Source organism: Meles meles, chromosome 5, assembly GCF_922984935.1.
Source record: "Meles meles chromosome 5, mMelMel3.1 paternal haplotype, whole genome shotgun sequence".
Lineage (NCBI taxonomy): Eukaryota > Metazoa > Chordata > Mammalia > Carnivora > Mustelidae > Meles > Meles meles.
Window position 1 is genome coordinate 104,341,171 of NC_060070.1, and position 15,939 is coordinate 104,357,109.

Below are 15,939 nucleotides of genomic sequence, written 5' to 3' on the forward strand. Positions count from 1 at the left end.
AACTCAACCAACTCAAAAGAAAACAACGAAAACATAAACAAAATCCAAACTGATTAAAAAATAGTCAAGGACCCAGTCACAGAGCTGCAGCCGGAAGAGGACTCAGCAGCCTCCCCCTGGAGCTCCTGGCTGCCCACGGCTCCATCTCTAGGCCCTCCTTCTCTCACCACATTCCTTCATTTCTACCGAGAGACAGGAATCCTGCAGTATGTCCACTCTCCGGAAATTGCACTCTTTCGATCCCTTTGCTGATGCTAGTAAGGGTAATGCTCTGCTTTCTGCTGGCATTGAAGGTTATAGCCATGTAAGAATTCAACAGAGAAATGGCAAAAGACCCTTACTACTGTCTAGAGACTTGCTGATGATCACAAGGAAAAGAAACTAGTGAAGTTGTTTAAAAAGAAGTTTGCCTGCCATGGTGTCGTCCTTGAGCTTCCAGAATATGGAGACGTAATTCACAGGACAACTAGTACAAGAATATAGAAGAGACTGGACTGGCTAAGGACGAGCAGCTGGAGGTTCGTGGGCTTTAAGTACTTTGGCTCGAAGCTTAAGTGAGGATTTCCTTCCCATGACAAGAATTCCCATTCTGTCCTTTGTCACCAGTTTAAAAACCCCACAGCTTGTATAATGGAACCATTTCAGGGCTGCTTTTCAGTTGGACGAATGTAACTGCTTCATGCAATAAACTGGAAAGAGTCATGCTGTCTAGTCTTGAAGTCCGTCATTTAAACAGAGGTCAAGCAATAGGCGCCTGGTAGTGTCTGGCCTGAAACCAAGAGTAATGAGATGTTTCAGTCAAGCCCAGAACCCCAAGATCGCAGCCAGCTGTGTCTGTCCACAAGTTCCTCGGCTCTCCCTCTTCAGAGTCCCCTGCCCTAAGAGAATGTCACCACCTGAAGAGCCCACGTGAAGCTGCGAGGAAAGGATGGGGTCAGACAACACCCGCAGCTGCGCTGCTACAGGGGGTCAAGGAAGATCACTGGTATCTCCAACCTGACCAGGGGGCAGAGCTCAGAGCGGCCGCCTTCCCTCTAGTGAGGAGTGATGGAACATCTGGCTTGCCATCAAAGACTTTTTGACCAAACATATCCCTAGCTACTGGTGTCCAAACACCAGAACGTGAAGCCAACCTTCTGTCAGAGTGAAACTTTTGACAGGGGAGCAAACTTCCACCTGAGAGATCAGCCACAGAGCTCCCTGGAGGGCTTGGCACTTTCTAGCACCAGCGGCCCAATGGCATGGGAAGTAACAGACTGGTTTTCGGTTTATTTTTTTTCCTTCAGTTTTAATGGTACATAATGTCTTCAAACCCTTATTTAAATAAAATTTGTTGTCAGAAACTACATAACAAAAAATGGTCAGAGAAATTGGGTGTGGAGCAAAAGGAACCCCGGTGCACTGTTGGTAGGAAGGTAAATTGGTAGAACGGAAAACAGTATCAAAAAATTAAAAAGAGGGGCACCTGGGTGGCTCAGTGGGTTAAGCCTCTGCCTTCGGCTCAGGTCATGATCTCAGGGTCCTGGGATCAAGGCCCACATAGGGTTCTCTGCTCGGCAGGGAGCCTGCTTCCCCCTCTCCCTCTGCCTGCCTCTCTGCCTAAGAGCTAAGTGCCATTACAAATGGCAGGATTTCCTTCTTTCTCAAGGCTGAATACTATGAACTGTGTGTGTCTGTACATCTGTATGTCACATCTTTAGCCATTCCCCCAACCTTCTAAGCTGATGGACACTTAGGTCGTTTCCCTATCTTGGCTATTGTGAATATGCTGTACTACACAGGAGTGCAGATTTCTCTTTGAGATAGTTGTTTCATTGCCTTTGGATATAAACCTAGAAGTGGGGTTTCTGGATCACATGGTAGTTCTCAATTAGCTATAATCATACCTCGGATAAACCTCATTGGTTACAATACTGCCACTCGCAACACTTGGATCACATGGTAGTTCTCTTTTTAATTTTTTTTTAAGATTTTATTTATTTATTTGACAGAGAGAGAAATCACAAGTAGGCAGAGAGGCAGGCAGGGGGTGGGGGTGGGGGAAGCAGTCTCTCTGCTAAGCAGAGAGCCCGATGAGGGGCTCGATCCAAGGACCTTGAGATCATGACCTGAGCCGAAGGCAGAGGCTTAACCCACTGAGCCACCCAGGCGCCCCAGTATGACAGTAGAATCTTAATGTTCTCACCATGACAACAAAATGGTGATAATGTGAGGTGACAGGTATGCTAACAAAACTTCTTGTGGAAAACATTTTGCAATATATGTGTTTCAGATCATCCCACTGAGTACCTCCAACTTACACAATTTTCTATGTCAATGAATAAATTCTGGAAATTAAAGTACAACATGATTATAATTAACAATACATAGTTTTTAATGAGAGTTGCTAAGAGAGGAAATCTTAAATGTTCTCAACACACACACACACACACACACACACACACAAACACGCGTACACACAGGGGCACAAAGACAATTATGGGAGGTAATGGAGATGTCAACCACCCCCACTGTGGTAATTACCTTGCAAAATAGAAGTATATCAAATCATCACACTGTACGCCTTAAACTTGCACGATGTTAGTGTGCAAATTATACCTCAGTAAAGCTTGGGGTGGGGGGCTGAAAAGAACGGGGGAGTAAACATTCCTTAGAAGTCACTGCTCTTCTATTCAGTCAGTCACTGAGGATGAATGAATCAAGAAAAAGTTAATTGGCATTAACTTTCCCTCCCTACCCAAAACTGCTTTCAGGGTGAAGTGTGTGGCTTATAGGCCTTTTTTGTCTGTGTGTTTTCACAGTATGTTGTGAGGTACCTCTCCTGGAATTATCCTTCAGTGTGTTTATATAGACTGTTAGTAGACTGCTCGGAGACTGCTCTAATTAAATACGGCAACTGAAAGAAGTAGGACCTCCCCAGCAAAGGACATGTGGCTTTTAACTGGAGTCAGGCAGACTGTAAAGGTTCCCCACCTTGGCCCACCAAAAGCTTGGACCTGGCCATTACAATGGCGCCACATGAGATGCATTCACTGAATTACCATCTGGGCCTGGTTATCAGTTTGTTTTCATCTGGAATATTCATTTTTAAAGTTTGGCGCATGCTTCCCATTTATTTTTTAGAAGGTGTATTAGGTTCCAGAGGCTTGAAGCAACCTGTGGCAGGCGTCAACCTGGTTCAGCTCTTGGAAAGGACTTACAACAGCAAAGCCCCTATGAGCTAAGTCACATTCACATAATTCGGGTAGATTGCAGTGGGGCGGGAGATCAGACGGATATAAATTACTTAGCAAGAGCGTTCTTTATAGAACCCACAAAGGAAAACTTTAATCCAGTTCCATGAGTTCCCGTTGATTTCTGTCATGTAGCCTGACTAACGAGCCCTGATTTTATGTGAGGGCTATGGCCATGATGATTCTTATCTTCAGCCAGTAAGAAACCTATGCTTATAAGAATGAGGTGCCATCTTCAAAGTATATTCCATGGAAAGTTGGTTGGAAATCAATATAGAAAAAAATAACTTAAAAAAAATGTTGCTGGAGGCAAATAGAGTTGGCAAATGCCAAGTGAAATTTAAGGTAAATGAGATTGTCTATGACGATGTTTTAGAATGTTTGAGGGTCTGTTGTGCCTCCAAACTCAGCTGAAGATGGCCTTTTGTTTGTTTGTTTGGCAGAGTATCCTGGCTTCCTCTTTTCTTTGCAATGTGTCCCCGTTTAAGGGCTATCGCTATCCACTCTCATGGTCAGCTTTCTCATTTTCAAAATAGAGTAGCACTTATTTTGATGGCATTAATCTGAGGATTGAGTAGAAGTTTCTATACATTTGAATTGCCTGGTACATGACAAAGCATACAAATGGTTATTTCCAGGCAAGGGCATGACGCTGGTGATACAGACTAAGAATGTACATGTCTCTTCACATATTCCGCTCTTTTAAAACACATGTGCAGCCCTTCACAGCTTAAAAGCCTGAACTTTTTCTCTTTCTTGGGCAATCTCATCTCTGATTATGCTACTTTGACCTCTGTTTCTTGCCCTCCCATCTGGGGCCTCATTACTGTGTCCGCCCCGCCCCCTGCTAGTACATACCTGTTCACTATATTCTCCAAAATGTGAAATTTGGAAAAAAACATGGGATTAAACAATGTTCAACAGATGTTACACATTTCATTTCAGCAGGATGTCTCAGACCCTTAGTTACGTAAGGCATTGTGCCCCTCTAAGAGGGAACTTTAACTGAGAGCATATTTTCCAAACCTATTTTACAATGAAACTCCACTTTTCTTGGAGTGTCTATGGGTCCCAGTGGTCTATGGAACACACATTTAGAAATGCTACTGTAGAGGCTTGCTGGAAAGGAATATGGCCCCGCTGTTAAAGTCCAGGAGAACCTCCAAGACTATATCCCCAGTAAGCGGACACTGTCCTCTGATACTGATCAGAGGTTAAGAGTGACACGTACCTATAGTGCCCAGCTTACTTACATTATCACAAAAAACATTTTGATAATGCGACAATTAAAAAAACTTCACAGACAGCAAAATCTTGAGTAGCTTAAATTTCCCAGGGTACAAAGTACCTGAACATACTGAGTTTTCTGGTTAATTTAGGCTAAAAATGGTTATAACATTGATATGTATGCTTTTTGGACTTTGTCAATTCAGTAAATAAACATAATTGAACATGTCTGGGTGATTTGAGTTCTTTATTTGTGGTATTAAGAGGCAGGGCCTTTGGGAGGTAATTAGGTCATGAGGGACAACCCTCATGCTTGCCCTTCTTAGAACAGGCATGAGAGAGCTAACTTCTCCGTTCTCTATCAGGCGAAGACACAAGGACCTGCTATTTGCGAACAAAGAGCAGGCCCTCATCAGGAACCTTTCCTGGCCTTCAGAAGGAAGGCCTTGTGAGAAGTGTCTGCTGTTTGAGGCATCCAGTCTATGGTAACTTGTTACAGCAGCCCAAACTGCCTAATACAAGGGCCTCATGAAGTCATGGCAGACACTGCCAACGAGACAATCCTTCACCCCTTCTCTGGAAAGGAAGGGCTCCAGCTAGCATGTTAGTTGCATCCTGACTGATTGCAGATTTTTGCTGAACACATTGACCTGACTCCTGAGAGAGGCCTGTCCCAACGACTCGTTGCCTAGAGGCATGTCTACTGTGACACCTTTTGTCTTTGCAGGGCTCAAACAGCATGAAAACAGTGCTGCTGTTGGGAATTAAAGCAAGGACGACTTCCACAAAGCAGCTCGTATGATTGGCATTGGAGAAAAGGTCTTCCCCAGGCTCTTACCTGTAAGCAGACAACACACACCCTAATTAATACCAAAGAAAAATGAATAATGTGCTTACCTCTTTACAGTAGAATAATTGGATGACTTTCAGTGACATCTTGACTTTAAAGAATGAACTTCCACTAGTCACAGATTCTAGAGGTGGTACACCTCGGAGTAATTACATGACTTGACCTAAAAGCAAAAATATCCTGAAGTTTCTAGAGAGATAAATTGACTTAATTTCAACGCATTCCGATGGCCAATCTTCCTCGTGTATTATTTCTACCATTTTCCTGCTAGACGCAAAAGTTTCTTGCCTTTGTATCTTGGTCTCGCCTTGCATATGTATCTCTAACATAGCAGAGGCCATCTGGATATAGTCAGAAATAAGTAGCTTTTAGCAGAATTCTAGAATCGTAGAAACAGGCTCCCAAGGTTTTCCAACAGGTCTTGAAACTAATATTTGCCACTGTGCCTTCCCGCCTGTAGAAGGGGTTTTGGGATGGGTTAGAGAAGATATTTACTTCTACTCTGTTCCTGACAGGCAGTTCCATTCAGTAGTGAAATTAGGAAAGGGGACTTGTGATTAGATCATAGAGGAAGCCTAGAATACGGCAGATAATTAACAGAGGGTGAAACCTCTGAGAGCTAACCAAGACAACTTCCACTGGGAGAGCCCAACCTAGGATACTACCCAAAGACAAAGAGCTCTTAAGATTTATTAATAATATACATTAGTAAGATTAATTTTTTATAAAATGTAAGTCTGTAGTTCCCACCTTTGACTCTGCCTATTAGCATCCCAATACCCAGGCTGCAACCGACCCAGTTAAGTAGATGCCTGGGGCGGGGACCAGACATCAGTTCTTTGAAAATCTCCCCAGCTGATTCCAATGTGCAGCCCACCTTGAGATCCCCTGATCTAGGCAGGTTTGAGAAGGAAAACTGGAGGAGATCAGCACAGGTGAGTCTGCGCATTATTTGGTGAATTTCATATTCAAGCGTTAGTTGGGGATGGCGAAATACCCGTTATCTCCGAGGGAATGTGCCAGGTACAGGTGAGAGCTGGCAGGTGGGAAGCAGCAGAAAAAATAAGGGAGCTAGGCTTCAGGAGCAGTCCATAGGGTTTGTTTCAACTGTGGAAGTTGTCAGCGAACCCAGAATTTGTTGACTTCATCTCTCCCTGGCTGTGGCGCCCGCAAAAAGCGGAACCTGGAGGAGCGTGTCTGACGGAATGGAACGAGTTGAAGCCATAAAGACCCCGCGACTCAGCAGTGTGGTTACAACTAGCAGAGAAGGGCGAGGGCTAACCTCAGAAACAGAGGACAATTTCGAACATTCAGCTGAAAGGAGTAGGGAAATGAAACATTATGGGATATCCCACAACTACACAGAAACAGGTGGCCCAAGAAGGGGGCCCCAGTGTTTCTGAGGCTATTAAAGCTGGTAAGTTGTTCAAGGTCTAGAAGACTCAAAAGTTGAGACAAAATGGCCAATAAGACCAGGAAAAGATGCTGAAAGTCACTAATCATTAGGGAGGTGTGAATCAAAACTGTAAGATTTCCCCTCACACCTATTAGGATGGCTACTATCAAAAACAAAACAAAACAAAAGGATGTGGAGAAGTCATAATTCATGGCCCCTGCAGGTGGGAATGCAGAAGGTGCAGCTGCCACGGGGAACAGTATGGAATTTCTCAGAAAATTCAAACTAGAACTACCGTATAATCCAGCAATTCTACTTCTGGATTTATATTTTTAAAAAATCAGAACAACAACATGGATGAGCCTTAAGGACGTTATGCTCAGTGAAATAATCTAGTCATAAAAAAGACCGATCTTGGGGAGCCTGGGTGGCTCAGTGGGTTAAAGCCTCTGCCTTCAGCTCAGATCATGATCCCGGAGTCCTGGGATCCCTGGGATCGAGCCCCACATCGGGCTCTCTGCTCCGCGGGGAGCCTGCTTCCTCCTCTCTCTCTGCCTGCCTCTCTGCCTACTTATGATCTCTGTCTGTCAAATAAATAGATAAAATCTTTTAAAAAAAAAAAAAAGACCAATCTTGTATGATTCTGCTTACCTGATAAAAATGGTAACTTTTAGGATATTTATTTTTAGGTTAGAAAAAGCAAGGTACAGTGTAGTTTCTATAATATGCATATACTTTTGGCTAAGGAATAAGAATCAAAGGAGGCACCTGGGTGGCTCAGTGGGCTAAGTCTCTGCCTTCAGCTCAGGTCATGGTCCCAGGGTCCTGGGATGGAACACCGCATCGGGCTCTCTGCTGAGCAGGGAGCCTGTTTCCTCCTCCCTATCTCTCTGCCTGCCTCTCTGCCTACTTGTGATCTCTGTCAAATAAATAAATAAAATCTTAAAAAAAAAGTATTATCTCTTATTTCTTGCTTTACTTGTGCGTATACGTATTTATGTGTGTACATGTATGTGTGTCTGCATGTGTACATATATGTATATATTTATATATACACCTATATTCATACCAAGAACCAGTGGAAGAATATGTAGGAAACTAGTAAAATGGGGTGGAGGGAAGTGGGACTCAGGCTTCTTGTGACACCTTTTTAATGGTTTTGACTTTTGAATCAAGTAAATGCATTGCCTATTAAAAATTAAACTGTCCAAGTCATCCAAGCCCAGGCAAAGCTGAGGACATGGAAAGGGAGCACGGGTGGATCCTCGGTGGGCCTCTTGGGGCCTAGCCTTTAATAGACACATCCACAGTGGCTTTATTCCAAGTGTCTGCGGGACCCATTTGTCTTGGGCTGAGACAAGTGGGAGATTAAGGGGAACTCTGCTAGGAGACAGGGAGGAAAGGCCCAAGAATTCTGGAGTGAGAAGCAGGGAAGCGCCCCTGCGGGGACTGCAGGAGGCCCAGCATCTTACTGGGGAAGGAGGAATCCAGGGAACTGAGGACCTGGAAATGCCCCCCCCCCAACAAAGCTGTATATTACATGTACAGGGACCCACAGTCCTAGGAGGGATGGAAGGCCGTGTCACCCTGGAGAAATAAGGAACACTGGGCTCAAGAGGGAAAGAGCAAAAAATAAGCTTTATATATTGGGCAGGATTCACAGAAGAAGAATCCTGGAATGTCTCAAATGCCACTTTTCCGGGGGGAGTTAAGGTACCTTGGGGTCCCCTTTCCCTATATGCAAATAGGGGGCCCCAGCTTGAAGCCTTAGTTCTCTCTGTGGAGACTCAGTTTACACACTGGACACTCACTCTGGACCCCAGCGGAGCTTGACCAGCATCCTGGCAGGCTTGAAACCCAGGATATCTTCTTTTTGTGTTTCCCTCTCCTTCTCCCACCAGCACCCTCCCCCCCCCCACCCCGTGGCAATGCTAATTCACCCCTTTGGTCTCCGGGCTGGCCAAGCAAAGCAGGTTTGGTAAAGGGAGTATTCTTTTTCCTGGAAAACTGCTCTGGGGCAGCCCTCATTCTTGTTGGGTACGTTTCCAGAACATACATGTTGTTCGGTGGAAGCGTATGTGCATGTAAGGGTCTGAGACATATCGCCAAATTGTCTCCTAAAGGGGCTGTTCCATTTTCACTCTGGGCAGCAGCGTGCATTGAGGCCCGGCTTTACGATGTTCTCGCCAGCATTGTGCACAATCAGACTTCTCTGCGGTTGCCAAACTACTGGGGTCGAATGTGATCTCATAATTCTTAAATTTAAGTAGAGTTAGCCATTTGCATTCTTTTACTGTGAATTGTATTTTTCTTTTCTTTTCTTTTTTTTTTTAATATTTTTGTTTATTTGACAGTGAGAAATCACAACTAGGCAGAGAGGCAGGAGGAAGCAGGCTCCCTGCGGAGCAGAGAGCCCGATGCGGGGCTCGATCCCAGGACCCTGGGATCATGACCGGAGCTGAAGGCAGAGGCTTTAACCCACTGAGCCACTCAGGCGCCCCTTGTATTTTTCTTTATGTCCTAAATGTCCTTTAAGAACATTTTAGGGGTGCCTGGGCCCCTCCGTCTGTTAAGGGTCCACTTTCGATTTGGGCTCAGGTCATAATCTCGGGGTCCTGGGATCCAGCCCTGCTTTGGGCTCCCTGCTCAGCAGGGAGTCATCTTGTCCCTCTGCCCCTCCCCTGCTCATGCTCTATCTTTCCTCTCTCAAATAAAATCTTAAAAAAAATATAAAGTAAATTTTGACTTTGTGTAGCTTTTTGATGGGCAGGGATTTATCTGCCTTTCTTCACGGTTCCTGTGATTTGGAGTCTTGCTTAGAGAGGCTTCCCGCACTCTAAAATTATATTTTTTTAAAAAATGCTTTTTCATATTGTCAGCCTTTTTCGGTTTTGGTTTTGGTAGGGTACCTCAACAGAATCTTAGTTTGAGGAAAGGTAGGTTTCCACTAGTTAAAATAAAGAAAACATTTCATAAAACTGGGCATTTTTCTTGGATATCTGTCCTCCTTCCACCCCAAGACGTTATGGCTCTGATTTCTGCCTCTCTACAGGCATTTGCAAGTATTTTTCATAATTGTAACCTAAAAATACATCTATAGAAATGTTGCTACCACCGAGCATACTCACAAGCGAGTTTCCGTGCCGTGGGCAGCCTGCGTTCTGTTCTGGAAGCCGGACAGAGATTGTTTTGCAGTCTTAACAACAGTTTCCAGTAAATAGATTACACCGTGTGAGAGAATCAAATGTGAAAGGGACCTCCGTTGAACTTTCATTATTTGTCAGTTATCGGCATGAAGCTACTTAAAGATTTCACGAGACAGGTCATTAATACCATGGGCCAGAAGATGTCCATTAAGGAAGAATTCTCCTAAAGGGTTTCGTTCAGAAACATTAAGAAACGTTTCCAAAACAATGGTTTCATTGACTTCAAAATAGGGCCAACTTTTAACTTATCTTCTTATGTGATTTGGGGAGTCTGCCAGAAATTATTTATTCTAATCCCCACCTCTAGGAAGAATACTCCCAGTGCCTTATTCTTGGGTAGAACGAAACACCAAATATCCTGGATAGACTGCATCTTGGATGTGAAAATTCCAGAATTCCTGGTAGGAACCCAACCCTCCATATAAATCTATTTCCAAGGATCTCCACCACCAATACATTCAAGAAATATTAATAAGGAGCAAAATGTTGTTCTCTTTGGCATTCTCCACTGTCCCCTGTACCTACCAGGGGCTGGATGGCAGTGAGATAATCCTGGCAAAGGAATGAGAAACAGAGAAAATGGAAAGGCCATTAAAAAGCCATTGTTCCTTGGGGGCACTGAGGTGGTACCGCCAGTTAAGTGGCCTACTCTCGGTTTTGGCTCAGGTCTGATCTCAGGGTCATGAGATAGAGCCCCACGTTAGGCTCTGTGCTCAGCACTGAGTCTGCTTCAGATTCTCTTTCCCTCTGCGCCCCCCTGCTCGTGCGTGCATGCTCTTTCTCTCAAATGAATAAATAATTTTTTAAAAGATTTTATTTATTTATTTGACAGACAGAGATCACAAGCAGGCAGAGACGCAGGCAGAGAGAGAGACGGAGAAGCAGGCTCCCTGCAGAGCAGAGAGCCCAATGCAGGGCTTGATCCCAGGACCCAGAGATCATGACCTGAGCTGAAGGCAGAGGCTTAACCCACTGAGCCACCCAGGCACCCAAATAAATTTTTTATTTAAAAAAAAAAATGCCATCATTCCTCCAAGGCATGAACTATAGAGTCCTTTGGTTCTTCCCCGCTGACAGCCATGAAGATGATGACATCTGGACTCCACTCTCTGCACCACCCCAGTTCCTTCTGACCCTCAGATCCTTGATATTGCATCCACATGGGATCAGTAGTGTTTTTAATCACCAGTACCTGGAAATAGAACCTTTCTCAGGCAGGGTAGCCAGATTCAGCAAATAAGAATATGGGATGCTCTGCTAAGTTTGAATTTCAGATAAATAATGAGTAATATTTAATAAAAGAATATCCTATGCCATGTTTGGGACTTTGACTAACAATTTTCATTGTTATATGAAATTCGAATTTAGCTGATGTCCTATATTTCATATGACAACCCTACTCCCAAGGCAGTCTCCTTAGAACAGCTGTAATGAAAAAGACCTCTTTCTCATAATGAAATAAAAATCTGTCTTCTACCCATTGGTGGTCCTTCAGATATTTAAAGAAAGCTATAGAAGCACCAAAGTCAGACAGACTTGGGTTTAATTTTGTTACTTTGTGCCCTTGGGCAGTTTCTTTAAACTCTCTGTTTTCTCATCTCTACAGGGAAACCATTATTATTATAGCTCTTAGAAGCCCCAAGTAATGTCGTTCAGCCTAGTCAGAGTGGTGGTTGAAACCAGCCACCATTCTGAGTAATGTTAATAGAAATTTAGAGAAGACTGTGTTCACAAGCATGAAGATTGCTGTTACCCCTTTCCCGGGAGATGAAGGGGAATATCTGTTAGAGAATGTTTGGAGTGGTCAGAGAGTGCTTAACCGCTGATGACATAGTGTCTGTATCCAGTCATCATAAAGACGGGCTCCTGAGTCTGTTGTCTCAAAAGTCCGAAGAGCATTTCTAAGGTATTCACAGGTTCTAGTAGTTATTTCTCAACTACAGTAACTGTATCTCAAGAGAGACTATGTTCATTATAGAGAATGAATGGTATTTGTGGAAAATAATTGTTGTTATTCCATTGAATAGTTTAAGTTGTGATAAGTCACCTATTAACTGTGATTTCACTGATCTATTATAATTAAAGTCAAGGCCCTGGGTGGCTCAGTCAGTTAAGCACCAGCCTTGGACTCAGTTCGTAATCCTGGGGTCCTGGGAGTGAGCTGGGCATCAAGCATCACATCAGGCTCCTTGCTGGGCGAGGAGCCTGCTTCTCCTTCTCCCTCTCCCTTTGTCCCTTCTCCCAATTCATGCTCTATCTCTCAAAAAAAAAAATAAATAAAATCTTTTAAAAAATAATTAAAGTAAGCAGGATACAAACTGTAGATTCTCTTGTGAAAATAAATTTCTTTGGATTAATTAACTCGTAGGCATTTATACTAAATACATATCATAAAATCTTATTCTTCCATATTATTATAACCATTTCCAATATGGTTCTGAGCTGCTTCCTGATCCCTCACCTGTAGAAATCAGCTAGTTGCCCACATCTGATGATGAGGTACCACAGTGGAACACGATTTTCTCCTCTCTTGCACTGGACACTATATTTTTAGTAATAAAGCACGAGTTCATTTGGCCCATCACCAACTGACTTCCACTGAGCTGTCAACTACAATGACTTTTTGTTCTTAGATATGCGGTGGATCAATTTCTTATACTTTGCATTTGGTTTCCTCATTCCCGAATTTACAAAACCTGTTAACATTTAGCTTTTATTTGTAGGTTGCAAATCTAGCATATCCAGATTCTTTTTGTACTCTTCTCAGTCTTTACCATTTACTTATTTTTTGTTGATGGTGGTCACAGGTAACATGTTTTTGGGTTTGTTTTTTTTTTGTAACCATGTATTTGTTTTTAAAATAATTTTTGATTTAGAAACTCAAGCTTTGAGACAAGATGACCGAGGAATCTTATGTTTAAAAATTAAAGAGACTCCTTCTGTGTAGCATTATATCAAAGGAAAGAGGTTTTTCTCACAACCAATTTCTTGGTAACCATCATTCGGGTCAGTTAACAGACATGGGTGACCAGATAGCTAATCACTCTAAGGTATGTATCTAACAGAAAGGCCATGAAAGGAAGGTAATTAAAAAGATGATGGCAGGTCTTTGCAATATTCTGAGCTCAACAGAAAGTAGATAAACTTTATTTTGCACTTTTATTTTATTTTTTTAAGATTTTTATTTATTTATTTGACAGAGATCACAAGTAGGCAGAGAGGCAGGCAGAGAGAGAGAGAGGAGGAAGCAGGATCCCTGCAGAGCAGAGAGCCTGATGTGGGGCTCCATCCCAGGACCCTGGGATCATGACCTGAGCTGAAGGCAGAGGCTTTAACTGACTGAGCCACCCAGGTGCCCCTATTTTGCACTTTTAAACATGTGTTCTAGAATCAGGTGTTTGAGGTGCCTGGGTGGCTCAGTCAGTTGAGCTTGTGGCTTTTGATCTGGGCTCAGGTCTTGATCTCAGGGTTGAGTTTAAGCCCTGCATTGGGCTCCACGCAGAGCCCACTGAAGAAAAAAAGAATCAGGTGATCATTTTTCCTTAATATTTTCCCACAAACCTATTGGTAGATACATATCACATCATGTAGTTTTGGCATTTAAAGTTCTGTATCTAGGTTGGGAACAGCTTTCTATCTGGCAGTGGGCTTCTCTCTAAAGCCCATCCTTGATCTTAAGAGACATAAGCACCACATACCAGAGATAAGAGGCAGCTAAACATACGCCAAGATCACTGATTCTTGGCGCAAAAGATGGACCCCTCCATCCAGTTGGAGCCATACTTTAGCTTAATCCTAAACACTGTTTACATATTATCCTCTAAAGCTAAGGATTTCCTTCCAAAGCTGAGCACAAACCAATGGTGCCTTTTGAATATACACCACAATGTGAAAGAACCACATTTCTCGTTGCTTTCCAATTGTCATTTTAAATTCACCAGCCTATCTCTTTCTACTCTTTCCCTACACTTGGCTCTCCGGTAAGTAATGTTTGTGTAAACGAAGTGCATTCTATTTTTGTAATATGTGCTTTATTTCACCTTGATGTTGGCAAGAAAAGCAGAATGGGGGAGAATATTTTTTTAGTTTAGTTTTTTTTTTTTTTTCTAAGTTGCTAAAACACTCAAATTAGGAACAGATAAGCAAGAGACTGATGAATAAGATGTGGGTGAGGACACCAAAAAGTAACTCTGAACAATAACCACTCATACAAGTAGCATGGTATAGTAGAGATGATAGATAGGCTTTGGGTTCAGCAAGAACTGGCTCCTAAACATGGATTCTTCTACTTGTTAACTAGGGGACTTTGAGCATGTAATTCTCAGAGCCTCATCTTCACCAAATTCCTTACTAGCAGTTTGGGATAACTGCCCTGCCCTTTCCTTTCTTCCTTCCTTCTTTCCTTCCTTCCTTTCTTTCTTTCATCCTTCCTTCCTTTCTTCCCTCCTTCCTTGCTCTCTCTCTCTCTCTTTCTTTGTTTCTCTCTTTCTTTCTTTTTGAGAGAGGGAGAGAGAATGCACAGAGGGGCTGGGGGGGTGGGCAGAGGGAGAGGGAGAAAATCTTAAAATCTTAAGCAGACTCCATGCTGAGTGTGGGAGCCATCACAGGTCTTGACCTCGATTGTTTCTGGGTTGTCTAACAATGACTGAAAGGCAAGTTGGCTCATGCCTGCTGCGAAAAACTCTAAATAGTGTTGCTTCTTTATCCATAACATTCCTTGGATAAACTTTAGTTCGAAGGCCACAAAACAGTGCCTGCTCATGAGGTGTTTTGTGCACTTCATTTTTATAGAGAATACTATGAAGCCATTCCTTGACTACAAAAGTGATCTTCCTGACACCAACCAAAATGTCAAACCACACTGAGATGTGTGTACAAAGGAGGGAAGGACCACAAAAACATGTTTTGTTGCCAAACTTTCCCCCCTGCTCCGCAAAAGAGTATAGGTCTTTCACAATTCATGCACTGCAAATATGAGTTCCCTTGGAAAAAAATTTGAATGAGATACTAACTCTGACCAGCTTGTCAATTCCTTGGAGCTCTTAGACCAGAAAGGAGCATTTAGGGGCCAGTGACAAGTATATGTTCACAGCCATAAAAATTCAGTGTGCCATATAACAGCAACCTAGAGCCTCCAGGGTTACAAAGGAAAGGGAGTGAAAAAGAAGGAAATTGAGGCAAGGCTACATTTAACCAAGAAGAAGTGAGGTAGGTTCTAGTGAACTCCCAGCCTAGAGTCATTACCCCATCAGCCTTCTCATCCAATTTAAAAAATGTTTATTCATTAACTTCCTTTAGCCTCTCCTGTACCTATTAGGGAAACATCAATGCTCATTGTACTCTGTTTTTTTTGTTGTTGCAAATGGCAGACAACACTCTGGTGGCCTGGAGTAGACAAATTTGCTTGGATGTCTTTGTTGTTTGTTTCCCAATATTACAAATAGCTTTTTAGTAAAGTGAAGTTTTGAAGAAACATTCTGCCTTCAATCCAGATAATGCTGAACCAGCAACTGGATTTTGATGGGTCATACTCTTCATGTGTGATAAAAAGGATTTTGAGACTTTTAGAGATTTTTAAAACACTTTCTTCATTACATAAAGAAACTAAGGGATTAGAATACAACTATCATGATGTAGTATAGTGGTAGGCAGCCTTCAGAGATGGCCTTCAGTGACACCTGTCTCTTGGTAGTTACACCCTTGAGTATGGGTTAGACCTAGTGATTGACTTCTCATAGAAAATGGCATAAGTGATAGAATGTCATTTCTGTGTTTAGGTTATGAAGACTATGACTTCATCTTGTTGGACTCTACTGTCATGTTGGAGGTGCCCATGTGGTAAGGAACTGAGACCCTTAGTCCCAAGCCTATGAGGGATGGACTCTTGACAACCAACCAACCAACCAACCAACCCACCAATGAGTGAAATTGAAAGTGGATCATGTCCCAGAAGAGCTGTGACACAGATGACTGAGGGCCCAGTGGGAACCCTGATTGCAGCCTCGTAGGAGACCTGAAGCAGAGGAC

At 43.0% G+C, this 15,939-nt stretch overlaps 1 pseudogene; it reads left to right on the top strand.

Moving 5' to 3' along the window:
- The first annotated feature begins 208 nt into the window (after nucleotides 1–208).
- On the top strand, nucleotides 209–1,082 carry LOC123942184 (annotated as a pseudogene).
- Nucleotides 1,083–15,939: the final 14,857 nt, after the last annotated feature.